This window comes from Tamandua tetradactyla, chromosome 6 (assembly GCF_023851605.1).
Source record: "Tamandua tetradactyla isolate mTamTet1 chromosome 6, mTamTet1.pri, whole genome shotgun sequence".
Classification (NCBI taxonomy): Eukaryota; Metazoa; Chordata; class Mammalia; order Pilosa; family Myrmecophagidae; genus Tamandua; species Tamandua tetradactyla.
This window is the reverse complement of record NC_135332.1, coordinates 38,200,367-38,224,448: the sequence shown is the minus strand read 5'-3', so window position 1 is coordinate 38,224,448 and position 24,082 is coordinate 38,200,367. Positions and strand designations below refer to the sequence as shown.

General features: G+C 40.8%; 1 protein-coding gene across 2 annotated transcripts in view; it reads right to left on the bottom strand.

Moving 5' to 3' along the window:
- The window catches only part of MSI2 (musashi RNA binding protein 2), a 501,147-nt gene that overhangs the window by 430,906 nt on the left and 46,159 nt on the right, over positions 1 to 24,082 (bottom strand). For both annotated transcript variants that reach the window (XM_077164879.1, XM_077164875.1), the window contains exon 2: positions 17,023 to 17,083. The gene's annotated coding sequence lies outside the window, so the exon portion shown is untranslated. The remainder of the gene's footprint in view (positions 1 to 17,022; positions 17,084 to 24,082) is intronic.

The window sequence follows — 24,082 nt, the reverse complement described above, 5'->3', positions numbered from 1 at the left end:
AGGTAAACAGTGAACTTTTCCATAAATGATACTGGGATAATTAGTTCTTTATACTTCCTAAAACTTTGCCCCCTACCTCACATCATATACCAAAATCAATTCTAAATGTACTAACAAATAAACATGAAGGGCAAAATTATAAAGCTTTTAGAAGATAGGAGGAGAATTCAATAATGCCTTTGTGGGTAGGAAAGATTCCTTAAATAGGTCCTATATCAAAAGAAAACATAAAAGAAAAGGTTAACAAATTAGTCTTTTTTATAATCAAGTACTTCATTAAATCAAAAGATACCATTAAGAAGATAAGAAGATAAGCCATAAATAGAGGAAACATGTTTTCAACATATAAAAATATTAAAGGAGAAGAATCTTGGATATATAAATACATGAATTTTAAGAAAAAGACAAAATCTTCAAAGGCAAAATGAGCAAGAGATTCAAACTGGCACTTTACAAAGGAGGAAACTTAGATAAACAATAGACATCTCAAAAGAGGCTAACTATGATATAAAATCATGATGAGAGGTCATTACATATGGCCATAATTAGCAAAAAAATTGAATCTGAGAATAACAACTACAGAGGATGTGGAGCAAAGGGACACTCAACCATTCACCTAATAACAGGTGGGAGTGAAAACTCATAAAATCACTTCAGAATAAGTTCATCATCAAGTAGAGCTGAATATATACTCACTTCTCAAGCCTTACAACTCAACAATTCCAGTGTTAGGTGTAAGTCCAAGAAAAGCTCTCCTGCCTGGGTATTGGAGAAATTGCAGGATATATACTGTTTCCCCCCATTTTTTAAAATAAGGAACTGATCACAGTAACATTTAATAACTTACAAAACTCAGAAAAGGCAGAGCCAAGATTTGCTCTTAACAACTGTGAATTTTCCTATTCCGTATTCAATCCCTTCAGGTGACAATACCCTGGTTTCCCTTTGGGGATCCATCCCCTTCTCACATTTGGTCTCTGTGGCAGAGATGGAACTGGCCAGTCTTAGGTCCCAGGTCTGAGGAAGTGACTCAGACCAGGCCACTCGATATATTCCAACTTTATGGTGCAGTGATAGATCCACACATGACCCACAATAAATTAGGTAATATATTTTTATAGGATTCAAGTCCGAAGGGTTTGCTGGCATTTTGGGGAAAATGAATTCCCTTTGCACTGGAACAAAGTAAGCCTGGAGATTGGGGAATCCTCTGCCATGGTGAATGAAGCCAACCAGAAAAAGCAGAGAGAGAAACTGGAGCCTGAGTTCTTATGCCATTATTTGAATCTTTGGATCCAGAGTGCCTAAAGCTTTTCCCAGCATCTGGGCTTTTCAGTTACATGAACCTCAATTTGGATTTTCTATCACTTGAAAAAAAGGAGTCCTAACTAATACAGGGATACAGGCACATAACCCAATAATGATTGCACCAGCTGAGTGGCAAGGGTTAAAATAAATGTGAATATTTAGGGTTGCATTCGAGGTGCATCTAAGGTGAGATGTTTTTCATTTTCTTTCCTTTCCCTGGGTCTGAAGCCGAATTCCAGGGGAGGTATATTAACACTAAGAGAGGGAATTGTGGATTATCTTGATGCCAACGTAGACAAACCCAGCCATCCTCCTTTAGAGGATGTGACCAATGTCATGGAAGATTATCATGGAAGAAATGGTCTCAGTAGTGATGATAACAACAACAACAAGAGTTAATAGGTTCTGGGATACACTTCATTCCAGTTTTGTGAGGCCCTTAACAACAAAATTAAATCTGACATCACTCCTCAGGTTGACAAACATTGCTGCAGTCTTCCCAGTAAAGTGAGCTCAGACCCTTGAGAGTGAGTCACCTTCTTCAGCTGGGTTAATGGTGCCTCAGTGACCTACAAGAGTGACTGAGCCTCCAGAAGGTCCTTGTCACAAGGACCTCATGCAGCTGTTGGGAAAAAATGGAGAAATGCACACAGAGTTGAATCAAGCCCAGGGCTCAAACTCCTCTTGGTATCATCACTATCTCATCTTCACCCATTCACAAGTAGGTTCAGAAAGAACTTTATCCTCTCACCTTTCATGTTAAGGCCAGACTTCAGAATCAACACGTAAATTGATAAGATCCCTAACATTCTTTTAAAGGAATATAACAGCTGACATTAAGATAATCACAAAAGGTCGTATATTTTATCTTTTCATTTGAGAGCGCAATTCACCATTTTCAGGCAGCAGAGGAATAAGAGTATTATCATTCACAACAGATACAAGCAGTATGTAAATAACCACTGTTCAGCACCCTGGTCCATGGTCAGTTCAACCTCTACCATGATTAAAGGTGATCATTACATTCAGTATTTGTACCGCTGTGCAAGGTGAGGTCATACTTCCCCTCCAGAGATGAAGCAAAAAGGAAAAAGTAAGTTTTTCTTCCTTGATAAATTTGAAGCTATAATAAAACAGAATTTATATCTTTGGTGAATAATTCATATTTATCCAAAAGAAGAAATAATGACTTTTGTTATATTTCATCTCCCACTTTTAGAAGCGTATCCCTTGGACTGGAGCTTTCAGAAACCCATAGCAGGTTTGCCAGATGATTCTCCCTTGAAGCGCCCACCCCATTACATCAGCCCTCCTAAGTTCTTTGGCTCCTCCAGGATTATGGGGGCAAGAGGAATGAAAAGTAAAGGGCAGGAAAATTCAGACTGACAAATGCTAATGTGACAGTACTCTACCTGGGGCAGATGCCTAAAGCTGACACTTTCCTTGTGGACTTCTATGGGGTCCTTCTCCTGGGCCCTACAGCTGCATTCCTTGATCCAGGCAGTAGGTCTTTTAAGCTAATTGCTTGAGGAGTTCCACTTCTTTCTGCCAAGGTCTTCTTGCTCCATGCAAGAAGCCCCATGGGCAGGGTCCTTTTAAACAGATCCACTCATGCTAAGGTCTACATTTGGAATGGCATCCTTCTGACCTTTGTGGTAGTACAGTGACTCTTCCCACATAATGATTTTTCTGCTGTCTTAGACTATTTCAACCAGCTTCTTGCTTGAAGAATTTTCTTTGGGATGTGAGTTCCAGCCCTGATTGTGGGTGACACATTTCGAGCTGTCTCAGTGAGTGGTCTCCTTGGGCATCTCTCCCTAGACTTGAGCTGAGGGGGAAACATACAGGTACCCAACTTTTCCCCCAAGAGGAGAATGAGACTCACATAACACCACAAGTCTCTCCAAAGAAATCTAATTTTCAACCTCTAGTCTTTTCATCATCAAGCCAAATCTTGGAGAAGATATATTAACACTTCAACCTTCCTCCCCTACTGTCAGCTTTTTGTTTGTTTGTTTGTTTTTATATTCAACTAGGTTTTGCTTATTGAGGTATAATTTATACACCATTAAAATTCACCCTTTTCCCTGTAGAGTTCCATGAGTTTTGACAAATGAATACAATAATATTACCACCACCACATTCAAGATATAACAGTTCCATCACTCCCAGAAATCTCCTCCACTCTTTGTAGTTAATTCTTCCCCTTATTCAGAGCCACTGGCAACCACTACCACTAAAGTTTGCCTTCCCCAAAATATTATCAAAATGGTTGCATTCAACATGTAGCCTCTGAAATTGGCTTTTTTCACTAACATGTTCTTGGGATTCACCCATGTTGTTGTAAGGATCAGTAATTCCTTCTTTTTACTGCTGAGTAGTATTCTATTCTATGGATGTAGTACAGTGCTTATCCATTCACCAACTGAAGGGCTCTGAGGTGGTTTCCAGTTTTTGGTGATTATGAATTAATCTACTTTATAAACATTCATGTACTGGCTTTTGTGAGAACATAAATTTTCATTCCACTTGGATAGATAACTGAGAGTAAGATTGTGGGACAGCTGGCTCATGCTATAGGAAACTGCCAAACTATAAAGTTGTTTTCCAAAGCAACTGTATGATTTTACATTCCTGCCAGTACTGTGTGAAAGTTCCAGCTGTCCCACATCTTCACCAGCACTCAATAGTGTTCTTTTTCATTAGCCATTCAAATACATATGTAATGGCATCTTATAGTTTTAATTTGCATTTACCTAATAATTAATGATGTTGAGCATATTTTCATGTGCTTATATGTCATTCCTATATCATGTTTGGTGAAGTATCAATTCAAACCCTTTGCCCATTTTTTAATAGCGTTCTTTATTTTCTAAATGAGTTTTCAGAGATCTTTATATATTCTGGATACAAGATCTTATCAGATATGTGTCTTACAAATATTTTCTTTCAGTCTGTGGTTTTCTTCTTATTCTCTTAACAGTGCATTTCAAAGAGCAGAAATTTTCAATTTTGATGGAGTCAAGTATATCAAAGTTTTCTTCTCAGAACATACTTTTAGTGTTGTAATTAAGGACTTTTTGTCAAACCCACAGTCATAATGATTTCTTCCTGCATTATCGTCTAGGTTTTATAGTGTTAGGTTTTACCTTTAGGTCTATGGTCTGTTTTAGTTTGTTTATGGTGCGAGATATAGATCATGTTCACTTTTTGTATATGGATGTCCAGTTGTTTCAGCATCATTTGTTGAAAAGACAATTTGCCTCATACTTTTGCTTGAAATCAGCTGACCATATATGTATGGGTCCATTTCTGGAATCTGTTTCCACTAATATTTATCCATCCTTTGACAAGACTATACTATCTTGATTACTCCATAGTAAGTCAGGTAGTATGAGTCCTCCAATTTCATTTAAAAAAAAAAAAAAAAGAAAGAAAGGATTATTGCAGGGTGCTGAAAATAGATGGTAATTAATACTTTAAAATTTCAACTTATGTGTGAGACTAAAGCAAAAAATGTTTATTTCTTATAAAATTTATATTTTGACTAGAACATTTCCTAATATAACTTGTGTAGATAGTTTGACTGAATGTCATAAGTACTTGGAATCTCAGGTAGGACATGAGATTTTGTTGGTTTGTCCAGAGTGATGCCCTGATGAATCCCAGAGTGATCTGATCAGTGACTGGAAAAGTATTTGCAAGCCCTTTTCGGGGAATGGTGAGAGTGGGGAGAAATTCAACTTCCCCAAGTCGAATTCCTGATATTCTCACAAGCAGTGTGGACAACCAAAGCTACAGGCTGAGCCCCCAGTCTTGGGGTTTGTTCATATGAAACTTAACCCCATAAAGGATAGGTCAAGTCTACTTAAAATTTAGGCCTAAGAGTCACCCCCAAGAGAGCCTCTTTTGTTGCTCAGATGTGGCCTCTCCCTCCAGCCAACATGACGAGCAGTCTCACCACCCTTCCCCTCTCTGCCTAGGGCATGACTCCCAGGGGTGTGGACCTTCCTGGCAATGTGGGACAGAGATCCTGGAATGAGCTGAGACTCAGCATCAAGGGACTGAGAAAAACCCTAGAATGAGCCGAGAATTAACATCAAGGGATTGAGATAACCTTCTTGACCAAAAAGGGGAAGAGTGAAATGAGACTAAGTGTCAATGGCTGAGAGATTCCAAACAGAGTCGAGAGGTTATCCTGGAGGTTATTCTTACACATTAAGTAGATATCACCTTGTTGCTCAAGATGTAGTGGAGAGGCTGGAGGGAACTGCCTGAAAATGTAGAGCTGTGTTCCAGTAGCCATGTTTCTTGATGATGATTGAACAATGATATAGCTTTCACAATGTGACTCTGTGAATGTGAAAACCTTGTGTCTGATGCTCCTTTTATCTACCATATCAACAGAAGAATAGAACATATGGAATAAAAATAAGTAATAGGGGGAACAAATGTTAAAATAAATTTAGTTTGAAATGCTAGTGGTAAATGAAAGCTAGGGGTAAGGGGTATGGTATGTATAACTTTTTTTTCTTTATTATCGTTTTATTTCTTTTTCTGTTGTCTTTTTATTTCTTTTTCTAAATCGATGCAAATGTTCTAAGAAATTATGAATATGCAACTATGTGATGATATTAAGAATTACTGATTATATATGTAGAATGGAATGATATCTTATTGTTTTGTTTGTTGTTAATTTCTTTTTTTAATTAATAAAAAAAAAGAAAGGTTATTCTAGATCCTTTACCTTTCAATGTAAATTCTAGAATCAGCTTGTTGAGTTTTACAAAAAAAAAGTCCCACTGGAATTTTTATTAGGATTACATTGAATCTATAGATAAGTTTTGGAAGATTGACATCTTAACAATATTGAGTCATCCAAACCATGAACCATCCTTTTATTTAGGTCTCCTTTCATTTATTTCATTAGTGTATTATTTTTTTCAGCTTAACAATTTTATTAGACTTACCCCTAAATATTTCAATTTTCAATTTCCAATTGCTCCATGTTAATATATAGAAATACCCTGGTTTTTGTTTTTTGACCCTGCATTTTTCAACTTTGCTAAACTTATTTATTAGCTATAATAACTTTGTTTACAGATTCTTTGAGATTTTTTCTGTACAGACAATTGTGTCATATTCAAATAGAGACAGTTTTATTTCTTCTTTTATAATCCTTATGCATTTTATTTATTTTTGCCTTATTGCACTAGCTAGTATCTCCAGTGAGATGTTGGGTAGGAGTGATGACAGCATACATCCTTGTCTTGCTCCCAATCTCAGGGAATATGATCTCTTTCGAGCCCTCCTCATAAGGATTGTTGTAAGAGGGAAACACTCTCTACCTCTTCATCAAGGGAAGAGTAATACTCCTAACGCATTTTCTATCCAAAGATACCTAATTTCAACTTTTGGCCTTTACAACTTCAGTACCCATTAAACTTCTGAGGTGGGCAAGTGCTAGGGGTCAAAAAACAAACACTTCTAGGATGCTTCCTTATAAGTCCTAGATACACATTCTAGCATCTCATTTTTGGAGAGAATACTCGCCACCAATTCTTTTTTCTCAGTATTTGGGACCTCAGCCAAAATCAAGACAGCCTATTACAGGTGGTATTACTACCTTTCTTTTACATGTGAAGAAAGTTGGGCTCAGAGAGTTCAAAAAACTTGCCCAAGGTCATATAACTGAGAAGTAGCATGATTTGAACTCAGCTCTGTCAGGTCCAGAGAGGGTATTCTTTCCAGTAGGCAACACCAGAGAAGGTAGAAAAGTTCAAGCTACACTGACTCACATACTCACATGCAAAACCGAGAGGACTAAGATATTTCTAAATTTACTCTGACCATTCCAGAAGAGCACACTATAGTATAATGGAGGAGACAGTGTTGCATTCATCCTCCATATTGCCATAGAATAATAATCATCCTACACCCCGAAGCAGATGCAGAGGTCAGAAGTTGAGAGAGATTCTAATTATCAACACCAGTCCCCTCAGGCTTCCCTTAAATAATCCAGCTAGGAAATCGGGACTGACAATATGGAGTTTTAGTCAAGAAATTTGACCATATGTTTCTAGGTCAAGGAGTCCAAGTCAATTTGCTCCCATGACCACTTCATAAAATCCAAACTCCCCTAGAGATCACTTCTTCCTAATGAGAGGGAGGCACTCCTAAACAGAAGGTTAGGACTGAAACCGGGTTTCAGTTTCAGGATTTCAGGGTTTCAGGGTTTAGTGGGTTTTAGATCCCACTAAAACCACAAACTGAAACGAACACTACCACCATCGTTCAGATGATGTTTAGGCATTGGAAGAAAGCTTTTGTGTAAGTTTCCCTCCAAATTTATTTTCCTGGGAGCTGAATAGTTTAAGTCAAAAAGAGAGGTGTCAGCAATTCTATTCCTGGGTCCATCTCCAAAAGACTTGAAAACAGTGTTCAAACAAAAACTTGTATGTGAATGTTCACAGCAGCAGTATCCACAAAAGCCAAAAGACAGAAACCACCCAAATGCCAACTGATAAAAAACATTTTTTAAATACGGTATATCCATACAATAGAATACTATTCAGCCATTAAAAGCAATGAAGTACTGCTACATGCTGTGACATGGGCAAACCTTGAAAACATTATGCTAAGTGAAAAAAATGCAGACACATAAAACACAAATTGTATGATTCCATTTAAATAAAGTATCCAAAATAGGCAAATCCATGGAGACAGAATGGACATTTGTGATTGCTTGAGGCTGGGGGAGGAAGGAATAGGGAGTGATTGGTTAACAGGTACAGGTTTCCTTTTGGGGTAATGAAATGTTCTGAAATTAAATACTGGTGGTGGTTGCAAAACCCTGTGGATGTACTAACTACTCCTGAACTGTACACTTTAAAATGGGTAGGTTTGTGTTACGTGTATTTTTATCACCATTTAAAAAGGTGGGCAGGGGATACTCTGATATGGAGTCAGATTATCAGGCCAGGTCGTTTCCTGAAAGATCTCTCCTGTCTTAATCCAGTCCTTTATCATATCCTATGGATTATCATAGCAGCCTCCTTGCTGGACCCCAGTTTTACCCATCCCCACTGTCTTTCACACCTTCTTCAATGTCAGCATAAGCATCACATTTCTTTGTTTAAAAACTGTCAGTAGTTCCTAGCGTATTGCAGAAAGACATTTCTTTATGTCATGATCTGGCATTTGACTGTTTCTTTTCCTGTGTACCCCTCTTGGTGGGTGTGACCCAAGAGAGTGGGAACCGTGGCCATCTCACATGTATGTTTCCATCCCCAGCACACTGCACAGTCCCTGATGCAGAGTAGGTGATCAATAAATTTTCTTAAATGAATTAATCAGGCTTCAGACTATCTATCTAGCTCCAGCGCTTGCTAATTCTCCCAAATACCCTGTATTTTAGTGAAATCAAGTTCTCCAATAAGTCAGGTCAATCTGCATCTGAGCCTCTATATGCACTAGCTTCTCCATGTAGAATGTTTTCTGACCCAGTTGTCAATCTCAATAAACTCTAATTCATCCTTTCAGATTCAGTTCAAGTGTGCTCTCCTTTGTAACATTCAGCCACTGGTTTCGCAGTGTTCCCACAGCATCTTGCACAGTCCTCTGTGGCAGCACTTAACATGTTGTTCCACGATCATTTTTCTTGCCTCTCTCCTCCATGGGGTCTTAAGGTGTGGAACTGAGTAGCACATCTTTACTTCCTTGACCCACCCCCCCGCCTCTGCACCTACCCTATTGTAGGTGACATTGGGGGAACAAAGGAGTAATGAAATAATTAGTTTTGAAGGATCAACCTGGGGGATTTATTTTTTTGAACAGAAAGAAACTATCTGAATTAAACAAAAGATTGAAGGCGCCGGAGGGGAGCTGGCAGCTGTCGCCAAACCTCTCAGAGTCATTTTATTTACTCAGCTGTAGTGAAAGGCAAGAGGTGGAGGAGTCAGAAATTGAAGTAAGTAGAAAGGGTACAGAATTGTAACGATATGATGGACACCTCACCTTCACTGAGCACCTCTCTTCCTGAAGGATCTTGCCATGCACTTATTGAATTGATCAGAAAATGAATCTTAACTGTCATTTGGCAAAGGGGAAGGGAAGAGCCATTGTGTGTTCTGGGTACAACATTCGGTGCAAGTGGAACCTCCCACCGAGCCTGAATAATTGAGGAGCAACCCGTGAAAATGAAATTTCGGTTTCCTTCACATCATTTTCCCTTTATCACTTCAGTCCTTTTTGTCCACATGCATCAGGAGGAATATTCCTTTATGACTTTTCCTAATAATGTTTGTCTTTTGGTTTGAGCAGAAAGTGCTGTGTCCTGCTCAGCATCTTGAGTTCTGTGTGTCACCGTCTGTGCTTTTCTGCTGTCAGGTCCTTTGGGTTAATGTCACCCTCCCTTCCTCAGTGTACAGGAGCATGGTCACTCGGTAAAGCGTGGCAGCAGAGCAGGAATTAAAGGGAACATCTCTCTTTCCTGGCTATTTCTCGAACTGTGAGGCATTCTGAGCCCTGGATTTCAAAAGTCAGTAAGGAAAGGAAGAAATCCAGAAACAGGGAGGGCCCCAAAACAGAAGGAAAAGGAATTTTTATTGTTTTGTGTGTCTGTTAGCGATCTCACTTCATTCTGCCTTTCCTATGAGATAGTATGAGCGTTCCCTTTGACAGATGAGGACGGTGAGATGAGGCACGGTTATGCAGTTGCTCAGTGCCAGAGCCCAGCGGCAAGACCCAGCCTGTCCACTCCAGAATCCAGTTCTATCCCCCACCTCCTCTTCCCTTCCTCTCTGGCTGTGGGAGCAGGCCGGGTACTGGATGAGGGGAAGGACAGGCAGCAGACCTCTGGGGTTCCAAAGAGGTGGGTGCGTGTAGACCTGATGAGGGCCATGGAGTTTCTTGGTGCTGATCAGCTCAGGCTCATCACCTGATACTTAGACTTGGGATGCTGGAGCCCCAAGAAGTTCCCGAAAGAGAGGGATTGGCAAGGAGTTGGTACCTTAAGGGGTAAAACGTAGAAGGATGGAACTAAGAACAGTGGCCCAAAGGAAATCACTTTTTACCAAAGGTAATAAGGTAGGCTCTTGAGTTGAAACATGATGCTCCTCCTGGTCAATAGCAACATGGTATAAAAGATAGCAAGGCTGCTCCTCTGCAGTGCACGTTCCTCCCTTCGGGCTGAGACATCCAAACTTCAGGCTGACTCTGAGAGGTACAGGCAAGCATGGGGAAGTTGCAGCCACTTACGCCATCATACTTGCTGGATTTCATTTATCTCCTTTGCACTGCTTAGTTACAGGTTAAGGAGTAAAACCAAATGAAAACAAGCTAGCAGGGACCTGGTGATTATCCTTTCCAAGCCTCAAACCTCAACTAGCCTCTGTTTCTGGCTTAATGTAGAGGACAATGTCAGTGCTCTGCCCAGATGCCCTCTGAGACATTTCAGAGGTGAAACTTATACTCCAGAATTCCCTTGTGAGATCAAGCTAAAACCTCTCTGGAGAACCTTGCTGAGACTTGGCCCCAGCTTGGGCTCCTACCTGCCCTGCCCTGATCTGTTCCCTCACTCTCCTTCTAGTCTCCCTGGGAGCATTTCCCTAATAAATCACATGCACATGAATCTTTATGTTAGGGGCTGATCTCAGGGAAACTGACCTAAGACACTCAGCTTAAGGAGCAAGGGAGAGATGGCTGCAAATGTATGTTGGTGCCAGGCCAGGATACATTATAGCTTCTGTGTAGAGTTGCCAGACTTAGCAAATAAAAATATAGTACCACAGTTAAATTTGAATTTCATATAAACAACAAATAATTTTGGTTTTGGTTTCTCCTCAAAATAAATGTTAGTTCCCTTTCTTGGCAAATAACAACATTCTCAACAACAAAGGGAAGTTCCCTCAACTTTGGAAAAGAATTTTACTCATCTGAGAAATCCAAATGTCTTATTGCTAATTTGGCACAATCATTAACATCAGGGATTACCAAATTTTAGTGTGTAAGAATCTTCTGGAGGTATAACAATTTTTCATAATCATGCCCCTATGCAATATGTGGGACATGCTTATACTAAAAAATTACTCATTGTTTATCTGAAATTCAAATTTAACTGGGCATTCTGTATTTTATATGGCAGTCTTAAAAGATCCCTGGGCACTGTGACCTTTGTGGGCCCATTCCTTCATTAAAAAATTAAAAAATTAAAAATGCATTTATGGGCGGGCCACCATGGCTCAGCAGGCAGAGTTCTCGTCTGCCATGCTGGAGACCCAGGTTCAATTCCAGGTGCCTGCCCATGCAAAAAAAAAAAACACAACTAATCTAATTCAGACTAGACTCGTTATTATATCTTCCTCATTATTACTACGATACCATTTTTCCCTCCTGATTTTAAAAGAAATGAAAATTAGAACATGTTCCTGGGTCCCCTAAAAGTATCATGGGCCCCAGGCACGTTGCCTACAGAATCTAATGGATACGTCTGCCCCGAACCAGCTTATGGAGAGCCTTGAATGCCATGAATATGCATCTGGACTTTCTTCATCAACCACTGTTGATGATGTGGTCAGATCTGTTTCAGAAAGCTAGCTCTACTTGAGAGTATGAAGGAAAATGGAGTTTGGGGATCAGGGCAGAGACTGTAACCATGATTGAGGTAGGACATCAGTAGAGTCTTGACATGGGCAGTTGACAAGCTCATTAATTTGAGGGTCACCCACTATAATGCTCACTAGGTCCCTATCATGCACAGGTGTGGCCTGGGGCACAGGTAGTGTCTGCGCCTCTGTGGGCTCACCACAGACCACATCCTCAGACAGCAGGCAGCACGCCATCACTCAAAAACCACGGTTGAGGCCCCCATCAGGCAAAGCATTGTGAGATGCTCCAGGCCAAGAATCTGAGGCCCACCGCCCACTTTTATAAAGTTTTATTGGAACACAGCTATGCCCATATGTACATAGCTGCATCCGTAGAGTTGCAGAGCTGCAACAGAGACCAAATGTCTCACAAAGCCTAGAATATTTGCTAGTTGACCCTTTACAGAAGACGTTTTCCAACTCCTGCTGCAGGCTATGAGGAAGACTCACAGAATAGAATTTTGGGAGAATCTGATGTTTCTGAGTATGTGTAATGGAAAAAGAAAATCCTACTGCTCAGTCTTTATTGCCTGTGAATTGTATGCATTGTGCACTCCCTTACCCATAACCACCATCTAATATAAAAACTCTGCAGATTATCTCCAAGCAGATAGGAAATGTCTGATATCTTGGGTTACTGGGGAAAAATATGCAGAAAAATTTGTCCAGGTGGTATATATGAATTTAACTGAAAAATCCCACCCCCAAAAAGATCAGGACATGCTTATAGTAGGAGCAACGCAGTGTTAGGGAGAAGGGGAGGACAGACATTTGCCAAGAGGGGTGCTTATGCTACTCAAAAATTCTTTCTTTTCTTTTTAATTTTATTGATAAATCATACAGTCCATATATGGTGGACAATCAATGGCTCACAATATAATCACATACTTGTGTATTCATTAACATGATCATTTTTTTGAACATTTGCATCATTTCAGAAAAAGACATTAAAAGGAAAAAAAAGCCACATACATCCCATACTCCTTACCTCTCCCTCTCATTGACCACTAGTATTTCCATTTATCCAATTTATTTTATCCTTTGTCCTCCCTGTTATTTATTTATTCTTTACCCATAATTTTTTGCTCATCTGTCCATACTGTGGATAAAAGGAACATCAGACACAAGTTTTTCACAATCACACAGTTACACTGTAAAAGTTATATCTTTATACAATCACCTTCAAGAATCAAGGCTACTGGAAAACAGCTCAACAGTTTCAGGTACTTTCCCCCAGCCACTCCAATACACACAAACTAAAAAGGGATGTCTATATAACCTATAAGAATAACCTCCAGGATAACATCTCGACTCTGTGTGAAATCTCTCAGCCATTGAAACTTCATTTCGTCACATTTCTTTCTTCCCCCTTTCGGTCAAGAAGGTTTTTTTCAATCCCATCATGCTGGGTCCTGGCTCATCCTGGGAGTTCTGTCCCAGGTTGTCTACACCCCTGGGAGTCATGTTCCACATAGCGGGGAAGAGCAGAGAGTTCACCTGCTGAGTAGAAATTCTTGCATGCCCTTTTGCAATCATTTAAAAAATCTGTGGCACTTAATGGGTACTTTACCTGACCTAATTAAAAATGAGATTGCTATTTTAACTGAGAAAAATGGTACTTTCAACTGTTTTAGAAAGAAGAAAAGAATAAACATTATCAAGACTATCTCTTAGAAGATTAGGACAAAAAAAAAAAAAAACAATCCATGAAGACAGACTTCAAAGCTGTTTTTGTTTTTTCCAGCTTTGAAATACATAGATAGTTCTGATCATTTTATCTTCCTCAAAATTTAGCAAATAAAGTCTATTTACTACTCCCAGGCAGTTCCATACATAAATTAAAAAAAAAAAAAGCCACAACACAAAGCACTTTACATGAATCCTCTTGCGATTCTCAAACCCATCATTTCTCTTCCTGTGGTGAGAGCTTTGTGCCACAGATCAATGCAATTTGAAAGTTTTGGAGGTGATTTTGTTTTCCTCCCTTGCTAGTAATGAGTCTTCAGATGGCCATCTGAAGAGCAGGTCATATGCTATTTGTTGGAGATTTCAGACGAGCTGTATGTTGGGAGATAGTTAGCAGAGATATAAATATATTTTATCTAATTTCTTGTCGGCTTTTCAAGTTAGTTCAAACACATTACTTACTGAATTCATGAAAAATCTGTTTTTTTAACCCTGAGAATATTTCAACTTCTTGTCATTACATTTAATAGAAAGTCGCTTTATAAAGCAACATCCTTTGCATAAAAAAGGCTTTCTAGGAAGAAACTGTGCCACAGAAAACATATGGAAAGATGTGCCGTCTCCTTCTGTGTATTTCAGAATGTGTTGGTTTTTAAATGGAATGAGATACTCCAATAGCCCTAATTATATTTTTTTTCAGGCAGCCAGACAAAATGGTTATAAAAATCTTCCACTCTTGGTAGAACATGCATTTTTAATAATTTTACTAATAGTGAAGATGAATGAATATAATTTTTTTTCTTTCAACAAATCATATCTTGAGAAACCACCACCACCACCATGAACCAGATACTATGCCAGACTTAGGGATACAGAGAGGTAAGATGTGGTTTTTGCCATAAAGTTGCTCACAGTCGCAGGGAACAGACACAGAAAAAATAACGGCAATGCAATGCAGCAGATGTGTCCATAAACCTGCTCCCTAGTTAGTTTCTTAGAACTAGTTCCTTAACCTAGTTACCAATAGCGTGCATCAACAAGATTGACTGGTTGATTGATGGATATGCAAGCCTCATTCCTAAAAGGAACATTTATCAATGTGGCTAATCAGATGGTATAGCAAAAGAGAAAAATGGCTCACAGCATGGGGCACAACCAAATCAACAGGCTGAACCCTTAACCTTGGGGTTTGCCCATATGAAACTTACTCCTGCACAGGATAGGCTAAGCCTACTTATAATTATGCCTGAGTCACTCCCAGAGACCCTCTTTTGCTGCTCCAATGTGGCCTCTCTGTCTGAGCCAACTTGGCAGGTGAACTCACTGCCCTCCTCTCTATGTGGGACATGACTCCCAGAGGTGTAAATTTCTCTGACAACAGGGGGTAGAATTCCTGGGATGAGCCAGGACCCAGCATGATGGGACTGAGAAAGCTTTCTTGACCAAAACGGGGAAGAGAGAAATGAGACAAAATAAAGTTTCAGTGGCTGAGGGATTTCAAACAGAGTTGAGAAGTTATCCTGGAAGTTATTCTTATGCATTGTATAGATATCCCTTTTTAGTTTATGGTGTATTGGAGTGGCTGGGGGGAAGTACCTGAAACTGTTGAGCTGTTTTCCAGTAGCCTTGATTTTTTAAGATGACTGTATAACAATAGAGCTTTTACAATGTGACTGTGTGACTGCAAAAACTTTGTGTCTGATGCTCTTTTCATCTAGGGTATGGACAGATGAGCAAAAAAATATGTATAAAAAAATAAATAAATAATAGGGGGGATAAGGGGTAAGTAAATTTAAATACTAGTGGTTAATGAGAGGAAGGGGTAAGGGGTATGGGATGTATGAGTTTTTCCTTTTTTCTTTTTATTTCTTTTCCTGGAGTGATATAAATGTTCTAAAAATGTTCATGGTAAAGAATATAGAACTAATGTGATGATATTGTAAGCCATTGATTGTATACCATGTATGACTGTAGTGTGTGAAGATTTGTCAATAAAAATATTTTTAAAAAAAGAGCAAAATGGATTGATTAGGTGGATTTAGCTAAATCTCCTACATTTTGCCGAAGAGGACAAATGTCTATCCCAACCCTTCTGTGAAGAGCAGATACAGCACACTGGTAGTGCTGGGATAGCTTCCTTTCCAGGCCACAGATACTATAGTCTGCTTTAACCTTGATACCACTACTTGTTTTTGGACAAGGGAGCAAATAAACAGAGAGAGACCTTATTGCTACCTAACAATTGGGGGATGGGAAAGCAAAGGAGTATGACATGCTGACAGGGCTGCCAGCCTCCAAACCTCTGCAAATGAAATTTGGTCAAGTTCAGACTTGACCAAATTCCCATGATATAGCTGTATTAGTAGGATGCTTTGGGCTGCAAGTAACCGAATATTCAATTAAAATGAATTAAGCAACTGGGGGTTATTTTCATTATATAACAAGAAATCCAGAGGCACTGGTTCCAGGCAAGGGAGGTTTACAAAATACTTAGCAACCAATACGGTACAGGCACTGATGAATCAGAACCAACGCCTGACCATTTGGAACAAATTTTAGCTATAAAAAAACACTCCAGTTGCATTATTGCAGCTGGCTGAATCCCAGCCCTGGTTCCAGGTTGCTCAGCAGCTTGATGATAGTATGGTCTGGGTCAACATCTTAGAGATTTTTTTAGCCTCCCTTTTGCGGTGACAAGATGGTTGCTAAAACTCCAAATATCACTTTATCTTTTAACAATAAAGCCAAAAGCAGGAGAGAATGAATTCAGGACTTCTCCTAGTATACCTCTCTTTTTATCAGGGGGAAATTTTCCCCAGTAGGCTTCCTCTTTAAGTACCTTTGCCAGAACTAGGTCACAGGCCCATCTTTAAACCAATTATTAGCAAAGGACAATGAGAATACATGGTTAACTTGGACAAATAATGGTCCATCCTCCAGGGCCAGGGAGGGTCCCACCTTGCCAAACATATTGTCACCTATCAGAACAAAATTAAGGTTCCATGTGTATGGAAGAAAGTAGGGTTTGGGGAAATGGTTCCACAGAATCTGTCATACTGACCTTTCGGTGAGAAACAACTGTTCGTTTTTCCTTGGGATCACTATGGGGTGGGAGTAGGATGGACAGGGAATCTGCCCACCCCACCAACGCTGCTCTTTTCCTTTCTGAGGTAGAGGCACATGGGCCCACTGAGGTGCCACTGCCTCAGATATCTGCAAGGTCAGGGCTCAAAACCAACTCATAAATCCAAATTAAGGGCTTGAAAGCCCTGACCTCCATCAGTGTGATGGAGCACCATGGCCCACTACTGACCCCAGTAGGTCACATTTGTGTCCTATATTTATAAAGCTGGATTTATAGTTATTAGGCCACACCACTTACCTTTTCCTCCTATCTCTTCCATGTCTGCTGGGTCTTAGGAAGTCAGCAGGAACCTGTGAAACTACAAAGAAGACATATTGGCATCAGGTGTTTCCAAAAAAGGTTGTTAGTCTAAACTCTGATCCAAAAACAAATTATTTGTGGGGGGAAAAATGCATTTGTGGTCTCCCTTTCTATAAAATGCAGAAAGTACCCACAAAGGTAGTGAGAGAATAAATCCTAGGTAATATTTTGCATGTGAGAAATCCTTTGCCCTACCGTTATTTGCTTAGAGACACAGCCCCACTGAGGTCAGGGCTGTGTGTCTGCTTCCTCTATGGGTCTACTCACTGCAGACAGAGATGACCTCAATTCCAGGGCCCATACTGCACCTTGGTCTGGGACAGCCATCTCTCAATAAAGGCAACTCATCTGTGGTACACTGGTGACAAATACGGCTCTAATTCTCCACACTTCCCTGTACTCACATCACTGATATTATGATTTTGCAGCTCCTGCCACTAAGAAAGGGAATCCATTTTCCCACTGTTTGAATCTAGGTTGACCTCAGGACTTATGTTGGTCAATAAAACGCAGTTTAAGTGCCATGAGCCAGTTCTGAGCCTTGGCCTAAGGGCTATTCTTTAGGAACACATCTGAACTAGTTTGTTGGATAATGAGAGATTCGTGAACTCTCACCCCCGTTGCTGTAGCCAGTATACAGCCTGTCCCCAAACATGCGAGTGAAGCCATCCTAGACCAGCCAGCCCCCAGCCAATCCACCAGCTGATAAGAGGCAGGAACAAGCCAAGCCATTAAAAGCCCAACCTTGCCCAGACCAGAAGAACCACAAAGTGTTCCACAAATTCATGAAGAATAAAAAACAGTTGCTGTCGTAACTCATTAGGTTAGGAGGTGGCTTGTTATGAAATAATAGCCAGCTGGCACATCTGCAGTTACAGAGGTGATGAACCTCTTTGCAAATCATCCTGACTTTGAAAGAAAGGTACCAAGGAACTGGCACATTATCTTCTCTATTTCACACAGCATATGGTGATCATTCACCCTAAGCTCCTAGGGGTGATACTGGGGTTAGTTGAGTTCTATGAAGCCCGCAAACCCTAAGATAAATCCATGCTTCTATCCTGGATTAACTTCTTAGTGCTAGTGAACGCCATTCTGTTAAAGTTATGTGGTCAATTCTAATTATGACCACAGGCTGGGCATGAATAGATAAACCTTTGAGTTCAGGAAAGGTGCTGTTCAGGAGAAACAATCTTATCTCATGATGTCAGGAAATTTCTCACTCTTTTAGGGCTCTGAGATCCATTTTGGTGTTAAAACACCAGACAACCCCTAGCATCAGACTTTTCAAGCCATCTCAAAAATCATGATGTGAGTCTAAACCAAGGTTGGAATGCTCTACATAGCCTCTCATTCTCACCTCTCCCATTGGTGAGTTAGTAATATTCCCTTCTCTACTAGTGCTCCAATGCTTCCACTGTCTCTGGGTGCCACCCATTCTTGTCACACTTACTTTACCCTTTTCAGTTCACCAAGTTTTTCTCCTCCTTCTCCATGTTGGGCCTTTTCCACATTAGGAGATGGTAACCCCTACCTACAGCTCAGAATGGGCATGAAGTTTGGAAAGGAGGGTGACCCTTGATCAGAAAACTGCACAATCCCTCTTTTAAAATGAACTTCAAAGAAGAGCAAAATGCAATAAATTAGAGAAGTGGAGTGAATCAGTTTCTTTGGTCCAAACCATCATTTTTTTTTTTTTTATCAGTAAATGTTACCCAAATTATACCCTGGAGATCTAGAAATTCACTATGTAAAAGCTCTGGTGGGAAAAATGTCAAGATAAAAATGAAAGGCTTCATCTATGGAACTCCCAGTGATTTCCCCTGCCTCTTCTGCTCCCCACTGTCAACTGATAGTGGCACTCTTTTCTTGTTTATGTCCAGGCTTGTTGAATCGATTTCAAGGAGTTTCCTTCTTCTCTCTCTCTTGCATTTGTCTCCTCCCCTTTTCCCCAAAAGACCTGTTTAAAAACATGTAAGAGGTCTCTCAATGGTTAGGTTTATGCTACTGTGAGGTTTGGGCATTTTTTTTTTTAACTCTTGTGAAAGGGACCCTTGAAAAGACTTTGCTCTCTCCCAGGGAGATGGCTGGGGTTTCCTGAAAGGGTTGCCATTCTGCCAAACTCAGAAGTGTGAAGCAAGAAAGGTCATCGAATCCCAGGCTTCCAGAGAATAGGAACCCTGTTCTGCTAAATACACAGCCCGGAGATCTGAATCTAGCTAGGAGCCTAGAGTTACTGCACAAAGGTGAGACTGAAGAAAACGTCCCCCACAAAATCAGAAAACTGATTATCCAGGTCTCTAAATCAACATTAGTTTTTATACGCAGTTTGGTGGTGGGAGTTGGGCATTGACAATTAGGTCTCTCTTTTCTTTTTAAAAAAAAGCATGGGAAGTTTGGGGATGGAGGTTCCTTATTAAGGATAAGCCTGTCAGACTCCAAGGGTAACAGTCAGAAACCTAGTGCCATATACCACTCAAGCTAAAAATGGAGTTAAAGGAGAAAACCCCAAGTGGAAGCCAGAGTTCTTCATGCACTTCTGTGGTGATGTTAGGGAGGGGGCTCCAGTGTCTGCTGCAACAGCTTCTTGCAGTAAAACAAGGAAGAGATTTAGAGTCCTTTGAGTTTGGAATTCAGCTCTGCTCTCCTTACTGACTGTGCAGTTCTGGGAAGGTGTCCTACTCCCTCTATGTCTCCATCATTTCCTCTAGAAAAGGGACTTATTCATAAGCCTGTGATGGAGATTAAATATTAGATGGCATGATGCATTGTTGGGAAAAATAAAATTTTAGTCGCAAACACCAGCAGCTTGGATGGTATTCGACTATTGTGTCAGTCTGAATAGAAGGGGTTATGTGGTAACAAATGTCTCTGAAATCTCAGGGGCCAAACAAGATTTGGTTCTTTTCATATAACTGGTCCATTTTGGGTAGGTACAGCTCTGCTTCATACCATCTGCACTTTGGGACCTATGCTGTTGGGGTATCTCTTAGCTGGCACTTTGCTGTGTTCATGGCAGAGGAAAAGAGAGCATGGTTGGAGGACACAGTGGCCCTTAAAGCTTCTGCTTAGAAGTGGCACATGCCACTTCTGCTAGGTTTTCATTGGCCAAATCAAGCCAGTCCTCAATAAAGCAGGAATACATAATCCTTCTGCAGGGAGAGACAGCGAATACTCTGAGCCATAATATAACCTATCCCTACTGTATGTAACAGAAAACCCCATATTATAGAGGCTGAAGCAGATATTATAAAATAAACCCCCAAATGGGCAATCGAGAATTAGCATGGAAGTTCCAGTCATCCAGGACCCACATCCTTCTATCTTTCTGATTCATCGTCCTTAGTTGGTATATTATCTTCAACTAATAGCAGAGAGTAGAAGGAAAGGGAAGGTTCCCATTAAGCCTGAAATGCAATAAAACCCCTTAAAGCAGGTAAAAAACAGAATGAATAGGAACCTGATTAAACCAGTCAAGACAAGAAAATGGAAAAAGAGGAAACAGCAATATAAGACAAATAATAAAAATAAAATGGAGTGATGAAAGCACATATATTAACTTGTACGCAAACAGAGTCCCTCAGTAAAGAGAATGTGGACTGAACTACAGCCTTCATGGGTGGCATGTTATTTGAACAGACACACCTTTGCTGTCAAAGCCATTAGGATTTGGGAGTCACTTCATCTTCCTATTTCCTGAGGCCCCTACTGGATTCGTTTACTGTTTTTGTCAGTCTTTCTCAAGTATTTTTCACAATGGGGATGTGGTAACAGACTCCGAACTTCTGAGCATCTGCTCAGGTCTTTTGTGCTTCTCTTCACTCTTAAGTATACTTATTAATTTTTAGCTAAAGTTGCCATGTGTCTCCATTAGAAACTCTATTTCACCTGGCACAGATTCTGATCATTCTAACCGACCTTCCCAGGAGGTCCTAACGGCCCAGCCCCCCACCCCCCACCCCCACCACCCTTAGCTCCCTCTCTGGCCTCTCAGGGCCCAGGAGAGCAGATGGTCATGTGTAGCAGCAGTGTTCCCTCTGGGAATCCTCAGACTTCTAAGATCAAGCTCTCCCCAAGACCTGTGGGGATTTGCTCAGCCATCTGATACCGATCTCCTGTCCCTTGCCCAGCCCTCAGGGGAGAAAATCCTCTTCCATTTCTCCCAAAGCCCAAAGCCTCACCTACAACTGATTCTCCAACTGCCCAGAAAACTCTGGCTCAGGAATGCAGATAGACCAGAGTTGGGCAAGGCAGGGCGAAGCCCTTGTTCAGATTGTCATCTCCACAAGAGATCATTCCAAACAGTCACATGTTTTGTCTCTTCAAATTTCACATCTAGGCATGGTCTAAATGTTGCACGGATCCGACAAAAAGATGAATCAGTAACCATTTTCACTTTTTAAGGCAGTTTGCTGAGAAACAGGTGTGCTCCCCTTGAAAGCAGCTGCAAGCCTGGGCCTTGGCATTCAGACTCTGGGGTTCCTTCTCCCTTCCCTGGAAAGAATGAGCTGCAAAGGTGACCCCACTGCTCATAGGACAGTACCAACTCAGCCTGGACAGGAGGCCTTCTTTGGGCAGAGTGAAGGCCACTAGTGATGGATTCCAGTGTCCCGGGTGGTTGGGGCCAAGGCTGAAAATGCCTTTTAAATGGCCTCACACAGTAGTCCTTGTTAGATGCAGTGCTGCATAGATCCCACTGTACATACACACAGTCAACAAGGAGGAGAAACCCTCTGTTGATTTATAACTCTCCAAACCCAGGGCTGTGTTTTATTTTTGGAAGAATTATGCTGGCAGCACCATTCTGCGGTATTGACTTTTTGATGCTATGCTCAATGAAGTAGATAAATTGAAAGTATCTAATATATGTGGTACCACTGCAACGACATGTGGTCCATGGGCTATACTTTAAATCCCAGTCCTGAAAGTCAAGGTGAAATATGCCCCAGAAGCCCAGCACTAATGCAATTAAGCACCAAAATAATACAACTGTAGATTCAGATTTTAAAAACTCTCAGCACCACTCTCCTTCCCACCGTATAATATCAGGGCACAGTTGGGTATGGCTCCAAGTTTTGCTAGTACCAGTTCTTGCATGTTATACTTGAATATTAATCCAAAGTCTCCTCTCACCTTGAAGTGCCCTGTGACAAGGCAGGAGGTCTCCCTGCTGATCCTTTCAAATAAATAACTGATTGTGCTTGGGTGCCCTACTTCTCTACTTCCTGATCAGGAAGGAGACCAGAATTCCCTTGCACTTGTCACTTTCAAGAAATTCAGATGGAACTCTCCAGAACAACGGTGTTGGCGGTGGTGGGAAGCGGGACTTTGTAAGAGGATCAGTACTCAGAGTGCAGGAAGCTGCTACAAAGGTGGACAGGGTTGGAGGTTAAGTGCATGGACTATATGTAAGTTTCCTATGCTGTGTAACAAATTACCACAAACATAGCAGCTTAAAACAACATGCATTTATCTCAGTTTCTGTGGGTCGGAAATTTAAGCACGCTTAACTGGGTCCTTTGCTCGGTGTCTCACAAGACATCAGTCAAGCCACATTCTCATCCGAAGGCTCAAACAGGAAATAATTTGCTTGATTTGCTTCCTAGTTAATTCAGGTTATTGGCATAATTCATTTCCTTGTGGCTGTATTCATTTCCTCACTGGCTGCAGGCTAGAAGCTGTTCTCAAGTCCTAGAGGCTGCCCACAGTTTCCTGCCATGTGGCCCTCTTTACAGGCTCTTCACAACATGGCTGTTTGCTTCTTTAAGGCCAGCAAAAGAAGCTCTCCTAGACTCTGCTAAGATGAAGTCTAGCATAGTCATGGGAGTGACATCACAGTACCTTCACCATAATGTCGATTAGAAGCAGGTCACAGATTTTGCCTGTACTCAAAGGGACAGGATTATATAAGGATGTGACTCAATGTGGGGTAGGATGCGGGCACCTTAGTGTGTATCTGTCACAGCCTGCAAACTGCCTGAGTTTTTATCCTCCATTTAGAAGAGAGGCAACTTTGGGCAAATTGCTTAGGCTCTTATTACCAGGTTCCTTCTTTGTAAAATGGAGGTATCTTAATTTGCCAGGACAAATACCACACAGTGGGTTAATTTAACAATAGGAATTTATTATTGTTTCATGGTTTGAAAGATTAGAATTCCAAAATCGAGATGGTGGTAAGATTGTGCTTTCTTTCCAAGTCAGTCATATTCTGGTGATGACAGTTTTCCATCACTGAAAATCTCGCCCTCTCTTCTCTCTGGAGTTCTCCTGTGTCTTTCTCCAACTTCTGGCTTCTCTAATTTCATCTGAGTTCCCTCTCTTAATAAGGCCTCCAGTCATATGAAGGCATGCCTTCATTCCTTCTGAACAAACTTAAATAGGGTCTTCCAAGATTCTACTCACAAACGAGTCCACACCTTAACTCACTTTAACATATTTAAAGATATTATTTACAAATGAGTTCACACCTACAGGAACATAGAGTAAGATTGACCATGTATTGTATGGGATACATGATTCAATCCCTACAGGGAGTAAACCCTACAGGATTTTTCATCTCAAGTGTTTAGCACAGTACCTGGCACATAGTAAACACTCAATAAATGCCAGCTATGATGGTAGTGGTGATTAATAATAATATCATTGGCAATGGGAAACTCCAAGTCTATTAAGAAGTAGAAGTGAAACTCAGACTACAGCTACCTCCTCCCTTGCAAAACTATCTGTGAACTCCAAATCCACGCTGTTGGCTGTTCCAGAAATCCCAAGAAAGATCATCTTCGAACTGAGCTGGGACTTGGGGCATGACAAGAAGCCAGCCTCCAAGCCACTGGAGATCTATCAGGTGATGAACATTCCAGAAAAGTCAAGGGCACCAGAGCAAGAGGTACAGCTCATCTCATGTGAGCCCAGGGACAGCAGGATAAAAGGGGTCACCGAGGTCTCACTGTCCCTGTGGGTCAGGGCAAGTTGAACATCTCTCCCAGGTGGACTAAGG